Source organism: Electrophorus electricus, unplaced genomic scaffold, assembly GCF_041902795.1.
Source record: "Electrophorus electricus isolate QZ-2024a unplaced genomic scaffold, ASM4190279v1 Scaffold80, whole genome shotgun sequence".
Classification (NCBI taxonomy): domain Eukaryota; kingdom Metazoa; phylum Chordata; class Actinopteri; order Gymnotiformes; family Gymnotidae; genus Electrophorus; species Electrophorus electricus.
Window position 1 is genome coordinate 75,124 of NW_027658797.1, and position 22,940 is coordinate 98,063.

The 22,940-nt window shown below is 38.9% G+C and overlaps 1 non-coding gene across 1 annotated transcript; it reads right to left on the minus strand.

Moving 5' to 3' along the window:
• Positions 1-22,364: 22,364 nt before the first annotated feature.
• On the minus strand, positions 22,365-22,438 carry trnai-aau (transfer RNA isoleucine (anticodon AAU)). Its single transcript has one exon. It is a non-coding gene; the product is annotated as a tRNA-Ile (tRNA).
• Positions 22,439-22,940: the final 502 nt, after the last annotated feature.

Genomic DNA, 22,940 nt, shown 5'->3' on the forward strand with positions numbered 1-22,940 from the left:
TCTATTACTACTCTAGTACTTATTGTTTATTGCACTTATCAATGTTTAAGGTAGACCTTATGTATTTTGTACTTCTTGTTAGGAACTGGTTCAAAGTGACAAGTCCTTCAGGTTCAATCTCCTCCAAGTTACCCTCTGCCCTCCGTCCTCTGTAGCCGGATCCGGGGAAGTCAAGAGATACTGACAACAAGGTAGTGAATCAAGAGAGTTCCACTTTATTGAGGAAAGCACAGAGTATATATGTGTCCTATATCTACTATCTAAATCTACAGGATGATGGGGAAAAGTGAGGCATGTTCTAAGGGTCTACGTAGAAAGGAAAGGGACAAGGTTATTAAAGATTAGATGTTCTCTGCATGAACGAGCCACGAGCTGTTCCCTTGCCCGCCATTAGCCACTCCTGTGCTTAAAGAGAGACGGAGAGAGAGAAAGAGAAAGGGAGGGGTAAAGGAGACAAGAAGAGGGAGCGGATGACCTCGGGCGACCAGCTTGTGGTCAAGCCGCCATGTCATGGCTGATAGGCAGAGACCTTGCGTTGGGTGCCTGAATAGAGAAAGGCTCCAGTATCTAACACTTCTAGGCATCAGCAGTAATCCCTGTATTTCTACAGTATTCTAGATCATTGCTATATTGGACTCTAACCTATTGGACTGGCTAGGATGTATTCTATGAATAAATAACAAAGCACTTTTGTAAGTCGCTCTGGATAAGAGTGTCTGCTAAATGCAGTAAATGTAAATGTACAAGGAAAGCCGACACTAGCAGGCAAACCGAGCATTGCACAGGCCATATTTGAAATTCCCACAATGCTTTTCTCACCGAGCGTATGTCCGGGCAATAACGTCAGTTGGTCCTACCAGACAATTATCAGCATGACGAGAGTCTTTCATATCAATAAATTCTGACAACACTTTGAAAGTGATAAGCAGTGGTTAGCTCGAAAGTTATTCATAAACAAGCACGTTGAAAATTACGAAACAAGAGACTTAGATCAGCTGTTGTCTCTATCGATGGTGTGGGTGACCCATGTGTTCTTAGGATGCAGGTAGGGTCTAACGCCTTCTGTGCTGAGTTGCTGTTTCCATATTTTAAAAATAGAACGCATTGTTAAACGGCATCTGTAATAGTTAAGGAAAGTGCGTTATAAGTATAAAGTGTTACAGTAAGTGTTTTGGCCCCTGACTGCCATTAGGACAAGCCAAGACAACCACTCACTACGTTAGCTTATCTACTTGTTAAATCAGCCTGAAATTAAGATACAGATAAAAGTGTTGATTTTTATACTAACATTTTAACAACTTCAGCCAAAGTATTCAGAATGTAAATGTTTGGTCTAGCAGGTATGTCCCACAACTGATGCAGAGAGTGCATGTCATGGCAGAGGGGATTCATGTTGGCAAAATGCCCTCCTACAAATTAGTCTCAAATACTGAAGCAAAAAAGAGGCCAAATTCATCTGATGGAAGTAAGTCTAAAAGGGCTTCTTGATGATGTTACCCTGGTGACTTGCATTCTTTCCAGATGCTCAACAACCACTAAAAGTAGTGCATTGCTAAAAACTTCTACTTGTTGTGCTGGAGGTGTTGAAAATATGGTTTCCTTGTCATTGTCAGTCTGATTTTATAAGGTTGCACTGTTTTACAGTCAGAGTGAAATAAGTAACACTCTCCATTTAATATATATATTTTAAATGTTAAAATTCTTAACTATGTCAGTAACTATGGGTATCGATAGGAGCTGAAACTGTGCATGTGTTGCCCCTCTGAGGAGATGAGCCAATGAGGAAGATGCCCGTGTTCAAATTTGGCTCTAGACCACGCTTTGAGCTGGTGCACTTTGTCAGCGGTTGAAGTTGCAGCAGCATTGGCGGAGTGGGACGCAATGGTGAGAAGGAGAACGAGAAGGATCTCAGCAGTGAGAAGCTGAACAGCGGCAAGCAGCGGGAGGCCGGAGACAAAGCCTCTCCTCTCCCTTCTCTGACACAAACACAGTCACGTGTTATATACTCACATAATCCAAAATCTAGCATCTTTTATTTGCTGTTAGCTGGCGAAGAGTAATCAGTATAGTCAGATTCCTTTAATGTAAACACTTGGGAAAATTCCTGCCATGATACCACTTTGGACACAGGGAAGATCTGATAGTAAATATTCTGGCAGGGACAGGCCATGACGGCTTAGGAAAGTTTATAATGAAGGTTAATTACACAATTCCATAAAATATAGATTCAGTTAAAATGATCAAACTTTTAAGTCATTCACTTTTATTTTTATGTAGCTAACCCTTTCTTACCAACTTAGTACAATGACAGGAGTTAATCAGAAATGCTCTCATTGGTATTTCTGCTTGAATTGGCTTGACTTGGAAATGGTTGGCTGGAAAATTCTTGCCATGAGATCACTTTGGACACAGGGAAGATCTGATAGTAAATATTATGACAGGGTGAGGTCATGACTGCTTAGAAAAGTTTATAATGAAGGTCATGAAAGGTCAGTTTTGACTAATTGCAAAAAACGCCATGTAAACATTAGAATGGGAAAGTCAAGCGGTCTGAGCGAAGCGAACTGTGAACGAGGCATGGAACAGATTAGCCAGGACCAATATTTTGAAAGGGATCAGAAGAGGATGACATCAAGAATCATTCTGATGATCAAGTGGCGCACGGTCAAGCAAACTGCAGCCAGATACAATGCTGTTGCTCCAACTAACATGTCTGAAGGCACACCATGGGTCCTCTGAAATCAGTAGATGTTTGAACAGAAGGGCTTACCTATGTATTGTGACCAAGTGCATCCCTTCATGCAGCTGCTTAAACTATGGCAGAAGGACACTAAACAAGACAAGAAACCCTGCCGCAAGGGTTGTATAATCACGGATTTGTTCCAGTATCAAGACAGCAAATTTTCAATGTTTCCCTGGCCTTCACATTCCCCAGATCTTAATCCTATAGAACATCCCTGGGTAAAGGTATAACAGGCAGTTTAGAACATGTCAGTCCCTCCATGTAATTTGAGAGAAAATATCCTATGAAGATTGGACCAAAAGGAAAAGCACATTTGGTAAATATGGGAAAAAGAAAAACGAAAAGACGAGCCCAGATCCCTGCCAGAATATTCACGCAGCTTGTGCTATTGTTCACTTGCTGCTGTCGGAAGGGTGTTAAGAGAAGGAACACGACCTCAGAGGATGACTTCTTTAAGGGTAAGTTCTGACCACAGCCACCACTTGGATGAACTGTGTGTGTGTGTGTGTGTGTGTGTGTGTGTGTGTGTGTGTGTGTGTGTGTGTGTGTGTGTGTGTCTGAGAGAGAGAGATCTACGTAGAAGTGTTCTAAGTATCTATACAACGCTAATAAGACATTTTCTGTTACTTTTTAAACAGATACTAGAACAAAGTATTTAATGAAGAATTACTTGACTACTGAGGGAACTGAATCAGCCATAGTAAGTAAAGTAGAACCAAGACAAATGATTTAAAGCCAAACTGAGGCAGGGGACAAAAGCCACAAAAAATGGAAAAACAGCTATGGTGAACAGTGATGCTAATTGAATGCTTGTACTTAAGTACACTGAATGTCTCTGAATATAAATTACAAATGCATTTCAACAAATGTTCGAGAAATTAATTAAAAACACTAATGTAAATGTATTTAGAATATATTTAGGACACATACATTTAGCATATGCAATCTTTGTCAGTTACAGGAAAAAAAAATACTGTTGGTGGGTTTTTTGTTTGTTTGTTTTACATTCTCCTTACTATAGAATTAACAGTCGACTGTTCGGTGACTTTGCATGCTGAGTTGTAACACTGATTATTAGTATAATTGTGGCGAGAATCAAAATCAACACTAGCTAAAATGACTGAATGCATTGGAATTTATTATTCCAATAGCACAATTTGAATGGGTCTACGGTAGCTTAGTGTGTCAGGTCCTGTTATTTCTGTTGAACATTTGATGCTTGGGGGCACATTTTTACATCATTAGGCTTGCAGGCTATGTGATAACGGCTATGCGATAAAAAATTGTATTTGTTTCCTTTCCAGTCCAATTCAAATTATAAATTACAAATGTATCAAAATGTAATTAAAGTCATATTTCAATTAAATGTATTTAAATACTGTTCAACAATATTTCTACTCATATCTACAGGTGGAACCTAAAGATATGAATTTCAATGAGAGGGATAAATGTATTGAGGACCTGGAAGCCATGTTTGCTAAAGTGAGAAAGTCTGCAGTGGAGCAGAGCAATCCTAACGCTTGTTTTCCATAAATTCTCACAATGCTATGAACTATGCATTTCAAGTAGATGTAATTAAATATTGCTTAACACTGTTTCTCTTCATAGTTGGAGGCGAAACTGAATTCTTTCATAAAGATGCAGTATGATACCTGTGAACATAATATGGGCCAACTGATTGAGGAGATGGAATCCACAGTTGCTAGAGTGAGAAAGTCTGCAATGCAGCAGAGCAATCCTAACACTTGTTTTCCATAAATACTAACAATGCAATTAAATATGCATTTCAAGTAGATGTAATTAAATATTGCTCAACACGGTATTTGTGTCTGCAGGCGGCCAAACTGTTAGGATTCGACGCCATACTTGCTAGGGAGAATATGGCTGCATAACCTCTGACAACAGCAATAAACAGCATTAAAAATACTCTGACATTTTTCAGTCTAATCCCTGCCTATGTTGCCTGCAACACAGTCAATTAAACCATGGATAGTAATTATATCTTATTTTTTTGTCTCACAAACATTCTGAATGTAACATTTCCTACAGCTTTAAAGATACAATCACCATACTTGGCACCCACACTATTTTTTTCCTTGATGTCCACTTACATCTATGTGGCTTAACAATCACAATTCATTTTTACACAATCAATTTCCAACCTCTATATATATCGCTCGGAATTCAACAGACACCTGACTCAAGTATTTTTATTTTAATTTCCTCCATGTTGTTTATAATAGGCCTACAGTAAGAAATCCTTTTAAAGGTGATCGCCATTTCTACCACTGTATACTGTTGAAGCATACAAGTTTTTATTCAGTGACAGATATGTCATTTTTGGGGATTAGGTACAGCGCGTTTTGTTCAGGACATTCGCTGATATATGTTCTAAATGGGATTATAAAATAACTAGCTAGCTAGCCATGCATTTAGACAGAACCTGAATTGTGTTAAATGGGGATTTTTATCCCATGTTTTTTAGGCTGCGATATGTACCGCCTAGTATAAATAAATACGCAAGAATGCAGAGCACGAATAGTCCATAGTTTATTTTCCCTTCTATATAAGCCCGCAGGTTCATAGGTGACTAGCTTTTATAATGTCATGTGTAATTTGAGCATAATGGTGGAAACTTCAAAGAACAATATGGAAAAAAAGGAGGGTTGTTTACATAATTGCCCTTGAAAAAGTTTATAAGAATTAAACTCGTGTACCCCTCAGACATTCTCCAGAGGGTCCCTCAAAAGCATGTTTATATTTAAGTTGCAATAAAGGACAGGACAAGCTATTCTCTTCAACTAATTCTGATATCAAGTGGAAACAAGTTGTCAGGTTCTGGTCCGCACCCAACCAGGAACGCACACACAGACACGTACACACATATCCGCACAAATCACCTACCACGACCACTGCTCGGTTCACAATCACACACTTATCGACCATCACGATCACCTGCTACTAATTAAGTCTCTCCCTATTTAAACCCCTCACGTACCATCCTCCAGTGTTTCCCATTTAGCATACTGTGGACTAAAGCTGAGCCTGTCTTCATGAGCTTCCCCACATCTGTGTTTTTAAAACTTTTTGGCAGTGCTTTGTGTGAATAATATCCTGCCTTTTTATCCCTCACTCATGTCTTGCTCAGGTGTCAATATGTCACACAACTAAATTAGTGTTCTATTATTTTCTTAGTTTATACAAGAAGTACAAATATGTAGCTACCTAATGTTTATAATGTGTATTGTTTCTTATATTGTTAACATTAAAATGTAAAACCAAGTGAAAACATTTAAATGTAAAAACAGGTTTGACACTGCTTTGGATCTAGTGAAAATACTAGAAGCTGTCAACACCATGACCTGAGCAGACTGCATTTAACACAGAGAGAGCCAGAGACGATGTACGACAACAACCAAAGGTATTCAGATCTTAAGGGAATCCTTTTACTTAGTCTTCAATTATGCACTCCATAGATGTCATGAGGGACAGCCTCACAAGAAAGGAGGCCTGGTGCATGGCATGCAGTGGTGCCTATCATGCGAACACAGAGAGACAGAGACAAGGTAGCAGACAACAACCAAAGGTGTTCAACTGCTGTCAGGTCTTTCTCAGTAAACTTCAGAGAATGAAGTACAGGGCAAGCACTTGAACATGCACATGTTCTTCCCTGGATACAGACACTTTGCCTCAAAGACAGTTGCCTCACAGGTTTGTTCCAAAATGACTTACCTTGTCCCTTATTCCCTTATGCAACAGGAATCGAAAAGAAAGGTGTGAGCAAGTACACCCTCCACTGACAAGCTCCTGTTTTTTAAGTGTAAATGGATTCTGTGACTTGAACAAGTCTGCTCCTTCTCTCATCCAATATAGAAATTGCTCACTGAACTACAATAAGTGAACAAGGTGTAATGAACTTGCTGTGAGAATGATCTCAGTAATTAACTCAAAAATGATAGGCTCAGAAGTGTTGATTTTTTTTAAAGTAGGAAGGATTTTGATATTTCAAGCTTGCCAGCAGAACTAGCTAGCCTAACCTGGGATGACAGCCAATGCACAGCATCACAGCTGGGGGAAACGGATGTGAAATGTCAGTTTAATCGGCAAGGCTCAAGGCAACAGGGTCCTGTCCCTTGACTGAGCTTGATCTAGAGGTATTTCAAGAAACTTCTCAAGCACACTTTAGTGGCAAAGAACAATATTTTCACTTGAACAGGGACCTCAGATTAAAAGTCTGATGCTCTACTGACTGAGCTATTCAGGATAGAAGCAATATCAGAAACATTACAAGTGCAATGTACATGTATGCAAAGAAAATTGAGTTCATGTGTATCGCATTAAGATGTCAATCTGCCTATGGAACATAACACCTCTTACGAGGCTCGATTTTTGCTCTCAAGCTGCGATGGTTTTGTCATGTTGTCTAAGAGAAGAGGCTTTGGTCGGTGTAGTGAGTCTTTGATAACTAAGATTGTAACTAAGATTGAAACTGCTCACCGCACTACATCGAGTACACAAGGTGTAATGAACTCGCTATGAGAATGATCTCAATAAGTAACTCAAAAAGGAAAGGCTCATCATGATGCATTAGCTGACAGTCGGCACTCCTACACAAGTGTGAATGTTCAACATTCATTCAAGCATCTCGAGGTCACAGTCTGTAGTGTGTACAAAAGGAATCTAAAGGAAAGGTTTGAGCAAGTGCATCCTCCACTGATAAGAGAGTCCATTTGTTTAAAATGTTCTTTGATCTGAAGGTCATATTATTTTGCCCCCACTTACGAAGAACTTGATTGTTGGAAGAATACAACAGGGGAACTTTCAGTTGTACTTCACATGACTGACACTGTGTAGACTTTAACTAATGTACAGTTGTGTAGCTTTAGAGTTGTGTACAATTAGAGCAAGTGACCTAAGCAACATGTATTGCATACACAGTTTGCCTTAACAAACCTATCACTTCATCATGGTCAGAATATTTGTTATAGATACATGTAATGCTTCAGCATTGCTACTAGTTCTAATACACTCAAACTAGTGCACCAGAGTGGGTGATGGTAATGGTACTGTTAGAAGCAAACCTATATGACTGGGGTTGGGCTTCCACACACTGTCCCTTTCTCCCAATTCACAGAGCGGAAACGACTCGTTTTCAGCCTGGTTTTTTTTTTTTTTTACACAACCAATTTCCAACCTCTATATATATATCGCTTGGAATTCAACAGGCACCTGTTGCTACTGCACCTTTAAGACGGATGTAAGATAAATGAGCTCCTTTATGATTGGCTGCCCTGTATTGTGCTTCATTCAAAACTGACTCAGAGCTGAATTGCCTGAGAAAGGCAATTTAATTGGGTGTGCTAAACCTCTATAGGCTGAATAGGCAGAGATAGGTAAATAAAGTGTTCTTGTGACATTAGAAATACAAATTTCAAAAGGGCCATTTTTGGCAGCTTAACTGACATAGTTAAGAATTTTAACATTTAAAATATATATATTAAATGGAGAGTGTTACTTATTTCACTCTGACTGTAAAACAGTGCATATTGTGTTAAATGGGATTTCCATCCCATGTTTTTAAGGCTGCCTTATGTATAAATAAATATGTAAGAATGCAGAGCATGAATAGGTCAGTCTTCCATTCTGTATCACATACCTACCCTTGATAACACCGTGGTAAATGGAAAAAAAACCAACCCTTTTTACTCAGTTGTCACTACTTCGAATAGACTTCACGCTAATCTCATAGAAGTCCACCCCTTTCCGTGTCCTCCGGAAACAGCACTTCCGTTGTGTTGTGACAGGATTTATTCCTGAAGTTGTATGCGTTTTCTAAATTTGCACTGCATTTCTAAAGTGTGTTACCACTTTGATGAATATGCTTTGTGTATTTGCAGCATGATGGGTTTTCCAGGACACCGTAATTTATGCATGTTTAATTCCATCTTTTATTCACGTACTAAGCCCAACTCTATAGGCTAATATTTATAAAACCGAGATAACCATAGAAGCGTCTTCATCTGTGCTTGATACTTTCACGGAAAAATGGAACTGCTGCTTGTCAAGCTTGTTTCATCAGGTTTTATATCATCGTCATGACGTGTTTGAATTGATCCCAGGCATACGCAGTCCTCATCAAAATCCATTCATGTCCTAGGCTGTGAGTAAGGTATGTTCTCTCTCTGGTCAAAGTTGGCAAATATATTATGCATATTGATTGTGGGGAAAACACTTTAGCACGTGTTCTCCAAAGAAGTGTCTTAATATGAGCTATCTAGCTAGTTCCAATGTCATCTGTAATCATAACACTGGGTTACTCTCTGTGCTCAGGTGTCTTATTCGCATGCCAGTAACATGTTAGCGATATTGCAGTAGTGTGAATTTTTATGTTGCCCGTGATGAAAGGTGACAGCGAACAAAAATCCAAACTTTTTTTTGGTTCAGGTCTTTTTAACGGTCATAACCGACACATATTTATCTAACAAAAAAAATCAGGTTCCTCTAAATGTGTGGAAGAACTGCTGTGTATATTTTTGTTTCCAGTGGCCTGAGTACCTAAAATATCACCATTTTAGGAAGCAGGAAAGCACGGCTGCTTACAAACATGACATTAGTAAATTATTTTTGGGATATTTTCATTTATGATTTTCCCCTTTTTGTTGTTTGTTTGCTTTTTTACTTTCATTTTTTGTAGGGACTGTGATATATATTTTGTTATTTGAATGCATAATATAGCTTTGGGGCTCCCACAGACACTTGTGTATATAAACATATTAGGGGAGATTTTTTCATTGGTTTGTATATGTTTGTGAAGGAATGCACATAGTTCTTATGTTTGAGCCACTTTAAAGATTTTTTTTGACTTGTATCAAAAAGGAATGCAAACATTTATTCATATTAACATTTTCCTTGCAGAATCAATTCAAAGACGATGCAACAGAATAGTTTTGCTTTTCTATTCTGTACTTTGTTTATTGACAGGTAATTCAACCCTCAACGTTTTAGGGTGCCTCCCCATAATTGCTCAGCTCTTCTGTGTAATAAAAGCAGGATTGGTTTGTATATCACATTGGTGTAGGTCGTTTTCACCTGTTATATAAAGAACATTCTAATGGCTTTGGGGGAAACGAACCAAATTAGTCCTTTATAATTGTAAACTAGTGCAACAGAGTGGGTGATGGTAATGGTACTGTTAGAAGCAAACCTATATGACTGGGGTTGGGCTTCCACACACTGTCCCTTTCTCCCAATTCACAGAGCGGAAACGACTCGTTTTCAGCCTGGTTTTTTTTTTTTTTACACAACCAATTTCCAACCTCTATAAATATATCGCTTGGAATTCAACAGGCACCTGTTGCTACTGCACCTTTAAGACGGATGTAAGATAAATGAGCTCCTTTATGATTGGCTGCCCTGTATTGTGCTTCATTCAAAACTGACTCAGAGCTGAATTGCCTGAGAAAGGCAATTTAAGTGGGTGTGCTAAACCTCTATAGGCTGAATAGGCAGAGATAGGTCAATAAAGTGTTCTTGTGACATTAGAAATACAAATTTCAAAAGGGGCATTTTTGGCAGCTTAACTGACATAGTTAAGAATTTTAACATTTAAAATATATATATTAAATGGAGAATGTTACTTATTTCACTCTGACTGTAAAACAGTGCATATTGTGTTAAATGGGATTTCCATCCCATGTTTTTAAGGCTGCCTTATGAATAAATAAATATGCAAGAATGCAGAGCATGAATAGGTCAGTCTTCCATTCTGTATCACATACCTACCCTTGATAACACCGTGGTAACTGGAAAAAACAACAACCCTTTTTACTCAGTTGTCACTACTTCCAATAGACTTCACGCTAATCTCATAGAAGTCCGCCCCTTTCCGTGTCCTCCGGAAACTGCACTTCCGTTGTGTTGTGACAGGATTTGTTCCTGAAGTTGTATGCGTTTTCTAAATTTGCACCGCATTTCTAAAGTGTGTTACCACTTTGATGAATATGCTTTGTGTATTTGCAGCACGATGGGTTTTCCAGGACACCGTAATTTATGCATGTTTAATTCCATCTTTTATTCACGTACTAAGCCCAACTCTATAGGCTAATATTTATAAAACCGAGATAACCATAGAAGCGTCTTCATCTGTGCTTGATACTTTCACGGAAAAACGGAACTGCTGCTTGTCAAGCTTGTTTCATCAGGTTTTATATCATCGTCATGACGTGTTTGAATTGATCCCAGGCATATGCAGTCCTCATCAAAATCCATGCATGTCCTAGGCTGAGTAAGGTATGTTCTCTCTCTGGTCACAGTTGGCAAATAAATTATGCATATAGATTGTGGGGAAAACACTTTAGCACGTGTTCTCCAAAGAAGTGTCTTAATATGAGCTATCTAGCTAGTTCCAATGTCAACTGTAGTCATAACACTGGGTTTCTCTCTGTGCTCAGGTGTCTTATTCGCATGCCAGTAACATGTTAGCGATATTGCAGTAGTGTGAATTTTTATGTTGCCCGTGATGAAAGGTGACAGCGAATAAAAATCCAAACATTTTTTTTGTTCAGGTCTTTTTAACGGTCATAACCGACACATATTTATCTAACAAAAAAATCAGGTTCCTCTAAATGTGTGGAAGAACTGCTGTGTATATTTTTGTTTCCAGTGGCCTGAGTACCTAAAATAAGTCACCATTTTAGGAAGCAGGAAAGCAGGGCTGCTTACAAACATGACATTAGTAAATTATTTTTGGGATATTTTCATTTATGATTTTCCCCTTTTTGTTGTTTGTTTGCTTTTTTACTTTCATTTTTTGTAGGGACTGTGATATATATTTTGTTATTTGAATGCATAATATAGCTTTGGGGCTCCCACAGACACTTGTGTATATAAACATATTAGGGGAGATTTTTTCATTGATTTGTATATGTTTGTGAAGGAATGCACATAGTTCTCATGTTTGAGCCACTTTAAAGATATTTTTTGACTTGTATCAGAAAGGAATGCAAGCATTTATTCATATCAACATTTTCCTTGCAGAGTCATTTCAAAGATGATGCAACAGAATAGTTTTGCTTTTCTATTCTGTACTTTGTTTATTGACAGGTAATTCCACCCTCAACTTTTTAGGGTGCCTCCCCATAATTGCTCAGCTCTTCTGTGTAATAAAAGCAGGATTGGTTTGTATATCACATTGGTGTAGGTCGTTTTCACCTGTTATATAAAGAACATTCTAATGGCTTTGGGGGAGACAAACCAAATTAGTCCTTTATAATTGTAATTATATATTACTTTGCTTCATTAGAAGTTTGTGATTATTCCTGTTATTCATCAAGTTAGGTACCGTGATTTACTGGGGTAGGTCAAATTAAAAGATAATTGCCTGCTTATATTAGGTAAGCAAAGTTTTTTATGTCATAGTTTTCACTTACTATGATTGGGACAATACATCTTTTACATGAGGATGGATTTTATCAAAGCTTATAGGGATCTGTATGCCATGCATAGGACGCTTATGCTTTATTTAGTTCACTAAATACAAGCAGTTCATTTTTGTTTTAAATGTTGATGTTCCACCTGCTCCATCAGACCCTCTGCTTTGACACTATGTCCACCTGGTGTACATCAGTAAGCACAGCCTATAACAAGGTATGTCTTAGCCACTTGTAATCTTCTAAGCATTAACATTCACAACATGTCTTTCATTTTTCATACATAGTCATGTATATATTTGTGACATGCTACATTTGTTACTGTTTTCACTTGAACAAGGAAAATCATACTCAAAACAGATATATAAGTGGACAGTCAGGGTGAAATAAGTAACATTCTCCTTTTAATGTTATATTTTAAAAAAATATTAAAGGTCTTAAGTATGTCAGTGTTTTCGTTAGTCTTTTGGCCAATGTTTTTTTTAAAAAGAGATAAGGAGATACCAGAACAAAATAGACAAGCAAATAATAGAGGAAGATGGCATGGGATGGAGGGATGGAGGGATGATAAAAGACAGGGGTAGTAACGGATAATTTATTCTATTCTCTCAGCTATTCTCTTTAACTAATTCTGAAGTCTGCATCTTTATTTTCTATTATTTTTTTTCTAAATATTTTTCTTGACTATAAGAATATAGCTTAACCACTAGAAAGATTAAACATCCAGTGAGTGTGTATCCTGGCATGTTAATGTAAAAGGCAGCTCCTACTGGATTTGGGGAAAGATTAGTAAAAAATTTCAAGTATCTGCAAAGCAGAAAACTGCCTATTCAACAGGCATGAATGATGTGCTACCGAAGTAGTTGTTTTATTTGCATAGCCTAATTAATATCATTAGATCAAGTTCTATATTACCTATATTGTTATATTACAATTTTGCTTTTGCTTTTTTGCTTCACAATTGTTACACATAATTGCTGCACCTGATACAAGGATAGGAATTTCAATTTATTCATACTGGATATAAGAATAATTAATGGCTGCTGAGTGAAGCACTTTCATTGAAAATTCATCCACCAATTTTTTTTATTTTTTTTTTATTTTTTATTTTTTGTAACCAGGAACAGGGCACATCAGCCAGGAATACATTCCAGGTCTGTTTTAGAACACTGGCTGTGATTCATTACATTTTGGCAATTGTGAAAAGAAACTGGATGATACTTCTAAAAGTAATTGTGTTTGCAGTTTATTTGCACAGTTACATGAACAACACTGGTAGCATAGTCAACAGGCTTGATGGTTTTCCAGTGCACGACACTGTGATACCAGGGCTGGCCCAAGCCTGTTTGGGGCCCTATGCAGAAATCTGAGCTGCCACTGACATAACATAGGTAAAAAACAAATAGAAATAAATACATGGTCTTTGGCACCCTCTTGGCGGCCTTAGCAGGCTCTCATTTTGCTTATACGGCGGGACAATTGTTCTGCTGTTATCCTACCTATTGAGCAGTCCTACCTAGATTTAATGTACTTATGTACATTACCCTTAGTCCAGGTTTCTGGTGTTTATTTTAGATGCATTTTTGGTTGTATATATTATAATTAGGCTACTGTGGACAATTGTATACCGTATAGCTACAGCACCTGTACTTCACACACATGTAGTAATCGGATCTAGAAAGTTGCCAACCCTATTAAAATATTAGGTTTATAGTATAATATTTGAATTAAACAGACAAAGCATTAATCACAATCATTTGCATGATGATTAAATCTTGAACCAAAAATGTATCAGAGAGCTGTAGTGTTTTTTACAGACACACACCAAATAAAATTGTGCTTGACCATTTCTTGCCCTCTATATCATTCTCTGCAGTTTACTGAGAAAGACCTGACACTGGGTAATGCCATTGTCTATTCGAAGGCCAAAACAACAACAATCTTGGTTATCAAAGACTCACTCCACCCTGACCACAGCCTCTTCTTTTAGAAGCCATGAGAAAACCACCATCGCAGCTTGAGAGCACAAATCTAGCCTACATAACATCTACATGACAAAACTCTCGAAACGTTTCTCCAAAAGCACTGAATGTTATTCTAACCATTTATGGCCTTTCTCCATTCATGTACACAAAGTCCAGTATGATTCCAAATGTCATCAAAAGATATATCTGTTTGTAGCTGAACAACTTATACAATGCGATCTTTCTTCTTTGTGTCAAATGAACTTAACAATTGAAACATCCAAAACTGGCTGTGTTTCTTGCCAACATACTGGTGTTTGGACATGTGGGATTACTTGCGTGTCACTTTCAATAACTCAGTTGGTAGAGTAGAAGTTAAAACTGTCATCCTTAGGCTGTCGGCTCAACTCCAACTCACACAAACTTTATGTTTTAATGCAGAATCTGTCATTTTATATGAGCATAAAAAGAGGTTTTTCCCTGACCAGGAATCGAACCGGGGCCGCGGGGGTGAACACGCCGAATCCTAACCACTAGACAACCAGGGACAAAGCTACTGAGTTTACATGACAAGATCATTTTTCAAAGTCTGCACTCCTACTATTCTGACAATGTTTAGATGCATAGTGGACTTGGTATGCATGAGTGGAAAAAGGCCATAAAGCGAGTTATTTATCTTTCTCTTTGTTCTACAAAAAAATGAAGTTTGCAAGAGTCAGGGCTCTTTTTTACCATCTGGGAAAAGAGGGAACGCTGGTGTCACTAACACATGGAAAGAGCTGTTATAGTATTCCCTATTTGTCTCCTTAATGTTTCTGACATTTTAGCCACTCATTTCTCTCTCTACATGAAAACACTCTAGAAAACTTTCTCCAAAAAATACGGAATGTTATTCTAAGTACTCAGAAAATAGTCTTTTCCTCCCCCTTCTGACGCGTGAACTTATAGACGCCCTTGATTGCACGGTGTCTCTGTAATTGACAGGGGAGAGAGCGGATGCCACTCCCTCTCTCCCTAAGAGTACAGCCAATTATGCTCTTCTAGACTCCCGGCCACAAATGGCTGTGACACCATCAGTTTCAAAGTTAAACAAAACTCCTATAGTACTAATAAAAGCTTCACACTCACCTCAGCTGGGACATGGCAGACACTGAAGGAAACTCCTCACTTCACTCTCTTCATCTGACCAGTCATTAAGCTCCACTGGTTTCTTCACTGTTTGGAGTTTCAGCACTTCTAGCACTTGTAATATTAGAATAGAATCCCTTTATTTACTAAAGGTACACAGAAATGTACACCGGTACACAGAAACTTACTGTATGTAAGAGTGCAATAGTTCAAAGCTGTATTAGTGCAGATAAATACAACTACAGTGCCATTGCAGCTTTTAATGCTGTTTCAGTATCAGGGTCTTCAGGAAGGCTCCACCTGGCAACCCTGAAGTGCCTTGCTATGCTTAAAACTACACACACACACACACACACACACACACACACACACACACACACACACACACACACACACACACACACACACACACACACGAACAAACACAAACACTTAACAAGGTGAGTTCTGCTTATTTGTTATTGGAGATTTGTTAAGAAGGCTGATCGCCATTTAAAATTAGATTTCACAAACTGTAATTGTTACACTGGTGAGTTTGAGGTAGAGATGCACTTTCATTAATACTGCTTACACTCTGTTTCTTTACAACATGCATGGACGTGTTGAAGCATCTCATATGCATGGAACACTAATACTCAGAGCATTGGAAGGTTGAAAACAGAAGCTATCTGGCTCATACAATGTTTTAAATGTGCCAAGGGAAATTCCAAGTGTGGCCATCCTTGAGTGGAGTGGAAGATAAATATGTTTTCTTTGTATTTCAAAGCGGCTGTAAGAGTATAACAGGCAGTTTAGAACATGTCATTCCCTCCATGTAATTTGAGAGAAAATATCCTATGAAGATTGGACCAAGATTCGTGCAGAGTATTTTCAGCACATAGTGGAAACTATGCCAGAAAGAATTGCTGCAGTTCTGGAGGCCAAAGAAGGTCCAACATGCTATTAAATGGGTGTACTTAAGCCCACTGTGTCCTATAATAGGATGTTGCTGGAATGTATGTGAATGTTGTTGGAATGGTCGCAGTTGCGGCAGCAGTACAGGTAAGCTGTAATCCTTTCCCCCATCTGAATGAGTTTGCCCTATTGCACGGGGTCGAGTTATGATGTGAATGTTTAATTACACAGGATGGATTGTGGGCGACAGAACCGAACAGCCTTCAGGATTCAAGTAGAGAAAGGTGAAACTTCTCCAGCCTTTGAGTAAATCACAGGACTATTGCATAGCAATTAGAGATAACAGAACAGCTTTCGGGGGGGTTTGGGTGGGTTGCCTTATCCGCCCCTTTAACAGAGTAGTCACAATTCAAATTTCCCTTGTTGCATTGTTTACAAGGCATTATACATGTGGTTTATTTATAGTGCACGGAGTAATATGCAGCAAGTCTGGTCTGTCTGCTTTGGAAGAGAAACATTTGGCCAAAAGAGCAAGACACAGCCAGGAGGATGATTGGTAAGAGCACATCATAATATGCACCTTAAAGCTGTGCTCTACAGCTAGGTCCTGTTCCATGACTGCATATATAAATTTACTACTGACATTGCCATTTATATCTGGCCATTTACAGTGCACTCTTGCTCAGTGCAGCACTTGAAGCTGATTTTCCATTGTGTAGTTATTATGTTCAAGAGATGTTTGACCCGGTCAGGGTGACACACTTTAGTGAGGGCAGCAGTATCCTAGAGGACACTACAGACAGTGACGGAGACATCTCAGAGCGCGAGGTGAGAGGTTGAGTTTTTTGTTACTCTCTCTACGACATACTTTTCATGCCAGGTACTATTGTCCAGTTCAGCCCAATTTAATTTACTTGTATTATGATATATAAATTGCTGAACATCTTATCACTCAGTTTCAAACATCCCCTCAGCTGTTTTAAGCCATTTCGGTTATTCAGAAGTACTGCTAAATGGATGTGGTGGGAAAATGAGAGCACATCAAACACAGACAGCTTTATGCATTGAGTAGTAAAGAGTAAAAGTTTATTGAGTTTGTAAAGGGAAAGAAATGTGAGTTCCACCTTCCAACTATAACTTTTCTAGGATACGTGATCAGCCATGGTGAAATCACTACGGATGATAAGAAGATCAAAGCCATCTTCCAGTGGCCCATTACTATTATAGTTAAAAAACTCCAGAGATTCTTGGGATTTGCAAACTTTTACCGATGCTTCATATGGAATTTTAGCAGCATTGCAGCTCCTTTCACAGCCCTCCTGAAAGGAGCAATGACCAAGCTACTTTGGAATCAGGAGGCTGATCAAGCTTTCAGGAAACTGAAAGAAGCTTTTACCACGGCTAGCATACGTCGACATCCTGATCCTTCCATTCCATTTGTCGTGGAAGCTGATGCTGCTAACATCGTGGTAGGAGCTGTACTTTCACAACGATACGACAAGTCCAAGTTACAATAGATGATTAAATAGACAAGTGTATATAAAATAGATGATGGAATAAACAAGCCATACAAGACACAGTCATCCCAATGGAATGTCTGTCGGGAAAACATTACCTACCTTGTGCTGTGACCATCTGTTGAAGTGGGCTCATTCTTCGCTGGTTCAGGGCTATGACAAGCGATATTTATAAGTATGTTTCTTCATGTTCAATTTGCAGTCAAAGCAAGATGCCTAAGACCCTACCCACAGGAAAGCTCATGCTTCTTCCCGTACCAGAAAGTCCTTGGTCTCACATCACCTTAGATTGCGTTACTGACCTCTCTGTCCTCACTGTAGTTGATGGATTCTCCAGGGGTGTGTGGTTCATTGTGTTTCCGAGTATGCCTACAGCCTGCCAAACTGTGGAAGCCTTGTTTAACCAGGTGTTCCGTATATTTGGCATCCCAGAGGACATAATATCATATTGGGGACGTCAATTCACATCTCGAGTTTGGGCTTCCTATATTGAACACATCGGGGTAGCTATTAGTTTTACATCCACAGTCAAATGGCCAATTCCTACATTGTTTTTATATGAACAATCCATCAGACCGGTCCAAGTTCCTCTTATTGGCAGAAATGGCCCAAAATTCACTTACTAGTTCATCCACTGGCTTGACTCCTTTTTATTGTATTTTAGGTTATCAACCTTAAATGTCCCATGGACTTCCATATCAGCTGGTTTCCCCGCTGTGGATGAGTGGATGCAGCGGAGCGAAAGGGTATGGGAGGAAACAGATCAGTGTATTGTATGAGCTCTCTGAATGTATAAGGAAATTGCGGACAGGCACAGAGGGGAGAACCCGATATACCAACCTGGTGACAGAGTGTGGCTCTCTACACAGGACTTCCGCAAGCCGGGGTCATGTCGCAGGTTAGGTCCCAAGTATATCGGTCCATATGAAATTACCAAGCACATTAATGAAGTCACATATCAACTCATCTTACCTGCTCACTTTTGTGTTTTGAGGTCATTTCATGTGTCCCTTCTTAAGCCTGTTGTTCCTGTTGTGGCCTTTGGATGAGGTCACCCCTGAGGTCACTCCTGTATTAAGTATGTTGGTTGCTGTCATTAGAGTGTATTGTTTCTGAAGGTTTTTTTGCATTATGCAATGCCTCTTCGCAGAGTGTGATTTTCAAGAACTTTAGTAAGCAGATGACTTATTTGCATCACCTTTTTTGGTAGGACAAAGCCCATCCATGAGCCAAAGGAAGCTGAGGTAGGCCCCATTCCATGAAAACACAGGGAGTGTGTGAACCAGGATACCAACAGAAGCATACATGCAAGCTGACGCCTACCCTTCCTTTGTCCAGTTGTTTGGCCAGTAGACAACTAATGAAAAACATTTCAAAAGGGTTTATACAGAAGCCAATGTTCAAATGGCTCTCTGTGCAGTGAGGAAACATATCATAAGGAAGTGCAAATTCCACTAAAGTTTAAGTAGGATCACTGAATTCAAAGTCTAGAGCACTATTACACTATGACTTCTAACAGTAGCGTAAAAACAATAATGTCTTATTCGTTTTTAGAAAGGAATGTAAAAGTTTATGAAATATTCTTAAAAAGAGGACAATTTGATAAGGAGCTTGGTCTTGCACAGCTACCAAAACCCAGGACTGAACTAGGAGTCTTTTGATATTCAATCTAACACTCACCCAGCTGAGCTATTTCAGCTAGTGACTAAATACTTTTGCCTGGTTTCGTTCAAAATGTTACCAATGAATGTAGGTCATGTTCATGTCAGAGGAAACTGTCACCTTTATCCCTGGTGAGCTAGTGGCTAGGATTCTCTTTCAAACTTAATTTTTATGTGGATTAAAAAGAAATATGAATACCTCTCTTTATGACCTCCTAATGCTCATGCATACCAAGTCTAGTATGCATACAAACATCGTCAGTATACTAGGAATACAGAATTTGACAAATGTTTGTCAGAAGCATCTGAGCTTTATTGCTGGTTGGTGAGTGGCTAGGATTCAACACTTTCACCACTGCGACTTGGGCTTGATTCCTGGTCAGGGGACGCTCTTTTTGCTCACTTAAAAAAGAAGCTTGTATGTGAAAAAACAAACTTCCTTTGAGTCAGATTTTAACTGACAGACTAAGGATAACAGTTTTAAATTCTACAGTCCTCCACTCTACCAACTAAGCTATTGAAGGCAACAGACATGTAATCCCATAAGTCCAAACACCAGTATGTTGGCAAGAAACACGGCCAGTTATGGATGTTTGAATTGTTAAGTTCATTTGACACAAAGAAGAAACATTGCATTGTACGAGTTGGAGATGTTCAGCTACCAACAGATATCTCTTGATTACATTTGGATGCATACTGGACTTTGTGTACAATCAATAACTACTGGTACTAACTCAAAGTATGTTTCCCCCTTCAGTTTTATTTTATGCCAGAATAAAGACTTTCTGTCTTTAGAATTCTACATGACTCAAACTGAGATGCAGCAGATCACTTAGCTAGAACAAAGGGTCTTGTACTACAATAATGACTTTTGCATTATTGCCCATAAGGTCCACCTCTTTTTTCTTTAACCCTCAGATCATCCCGTAGATGTTAGAATTATTCTAATGAAATTATAATTAACATTTTAAAAAATTCCTTAACATCACTCTTAAAATAACTTTTACCTTACAAATTATTTCTTTACCAGCAAATTTGAGTTGGTATGAATTAATCTATTAATTTTTCGTTATTATTTCATTAAATACATGCCCCCCCGCCCCCTACAAAAAGAATAACAGTCCAAATGAAAGGTCTAAATGAATCTTTGCAGTAACAACAGTCTTTTATGCTCTTCCAACCACCCCACCTCCCCCCAGTGGACACACCATGCTCCAGTACATGATTCTGGAGTGCTGCGCTATCTGTGCTCCCCACTAACTCTTCCTACCTGCTGGGGTTTCTCCTTCCTGGACCTGCCTTAAAATGCTTAAAATGACAGCACCTTGCCCTCCATTTACCTGCAACATTCTGCACTGTCACAAACAATATTTATGTGCAGATTAGCAGATGAACCTCACCTGGATGATCCACATTTCATTTCTTTGTACTGTTATAATAATGAGTTACTGTATTTCTACCCAGGTGTTCTATTCAGGTGAACTGTGCTCTGTTTCTATCTCCTATGATGTCTTTGTGTAGGAATGCTGTAGTGTATCTTTCATGCTTACAATTTGTCAGCCATCCTCTACCCAACTCATCTCTGGCCAGGTTTATCCAGGGTTAACCGAAGGAGGATGAGTTCCCTTTTGAGTCTGACACCTTCCAAGTCCCTTCCACCATTCCAGTGAGTTTTTCCTACTGTCACCCTTGCCAATGTCATTTGGCTTATTTATCAGTTGTCACAAGGTGTTAACGTTATTATGCACATGTATATAAAATGTGTATATACTGTATATACATATATATATATATATATATATTTGCAGTTTGGATTGGATTATAAAGTGAATTTCATTGGTGAGTACTATATTTTTTGGTGACAAAGTATAATCTAATCTTTACAAAGCAGTGACCAGAAAGGAAGAGCTAGATGAGGCTTTGGTCCCCATGATAGTTAGAGACACACAGCCATTTAGCATAGTTGAGGATAAAAGCTTCAGGGACTTGGTAGCAAAATTGGATTCAACTTATATTCTCCTAACTAGGAAGGTATGTGTGGTGACATGGATACATTATGAGAGTAGTATTAAAAATATATATAATTATTTTCTTCCTTCCCTTTAGACTGTAAAGGCCATGGTTGAGGCCAAATGTCAATAAGAGAAAGAGAAGGCCAAAGCTGAGGTCCAGAAAATTCCTGCAATGAGTTTGTCAGCAGATATGTGGACATCTCTTAATGTGGATGCCTTCTTGGCTGTGACCTGCCATTTTGTAGATGACAACACATTTCTGAAGTCTACACTACTTGGTGTTGTGAAATTCCTGCAGGCGCATACGGCTGAAAATTTGGCCTGTGTGAAATCCTCTCTTATGGAAGAATGGGGAATAAAATAAAGTCACATGTCTGGTTACTGATGGCACATCTAATATGATTGCCTGTGGAAATAGCTGAAGCTGCCTCATGCGCTTCAAAAAAAAAAAGAAACTGAGGTTGAAACAAGGTGTTGGAGCGATTAGTAGAACTCAGGGAGCCTGTGGGGGCAGATTTGGCGGGTTTACAAACTGATATTCCTGCGCTGATCTCTGATGTGTACAGTAATGTATGTGGGTGCCGGTCTATACTGTATTCTTTTCACAAGGCAACTGTGGAGCTGTCAGACCTCAGTGGCAGGCATAATCATATCCCAACACATTTCAGACTAAAGGATTTGAACTCCCTGGCACTTCCAGACACCTAACTGGCTATAATTTGATGGGGAGGATGCAGGTTGTCTGCATGCCTCTGGAATTGCTTCTTTGACCTATTCACACAGCGATCGAGAGCCTTACACTAATGCCAGAGTCCCTCTGATTTCATACTTTTCTCTGCATTGTCCAAGATTTGTAAACAAGCACAAATCCATGGGTAAAGTTTTGTAATCAAGAACACACTCTCATGTACTTGGAACATGTCTTAGCAGATTGTGATTTACAAGCAATGTCATAAGCAACACAAGTTCAAACAGGTGGTTTGTTGACAAGGGGTCATTCATCAAACAAAACCCACATGGCCCATATGGGGATCGAAACCATGACCTTGGCGTTATTAGCACCACGCTCTGACCAACTGAGCTAATCGGCCTTTCTCCGTTCATTTCGCAGTTTTTGGTGCAGCACTGAAGGGAACCTTTCCATGAAATTGTAGACTTGGTGTCAACAAGATTACGGCCACTTTTTCGACCGAGCATAGGTGAAAGTTGACACTTATTGTTCCCTCTGACAAATGGTTATTCTGCAGCCAACTTTTGAATTAAACTTCAAAAGCAAATGTGGAGAAGCTTTTGTTAAAGAGCAATTCAGTGCAGTTGTACACAGTGACGAAATCATCAATTGCAAAGTCCACTGAGCTTTATTGCTGTGAGTTACATAGTGCTGTCTATTACACCATGAAATCTGCCATAACAACAAAAATGTAATGTCTGATTCTGTGAGCCAAGGAATATAAACCTTTTAGGGACATATTTAAAATATCAGATTTTCTGCCTGAGCACAGAGTAGGCATTTTTTTCTAGCTTTAACCATACGTCCTCTTTCTTTGGAAATCTGTGTCATTGCTGCATGAATAAGCAGAAAGATTTTGAGCA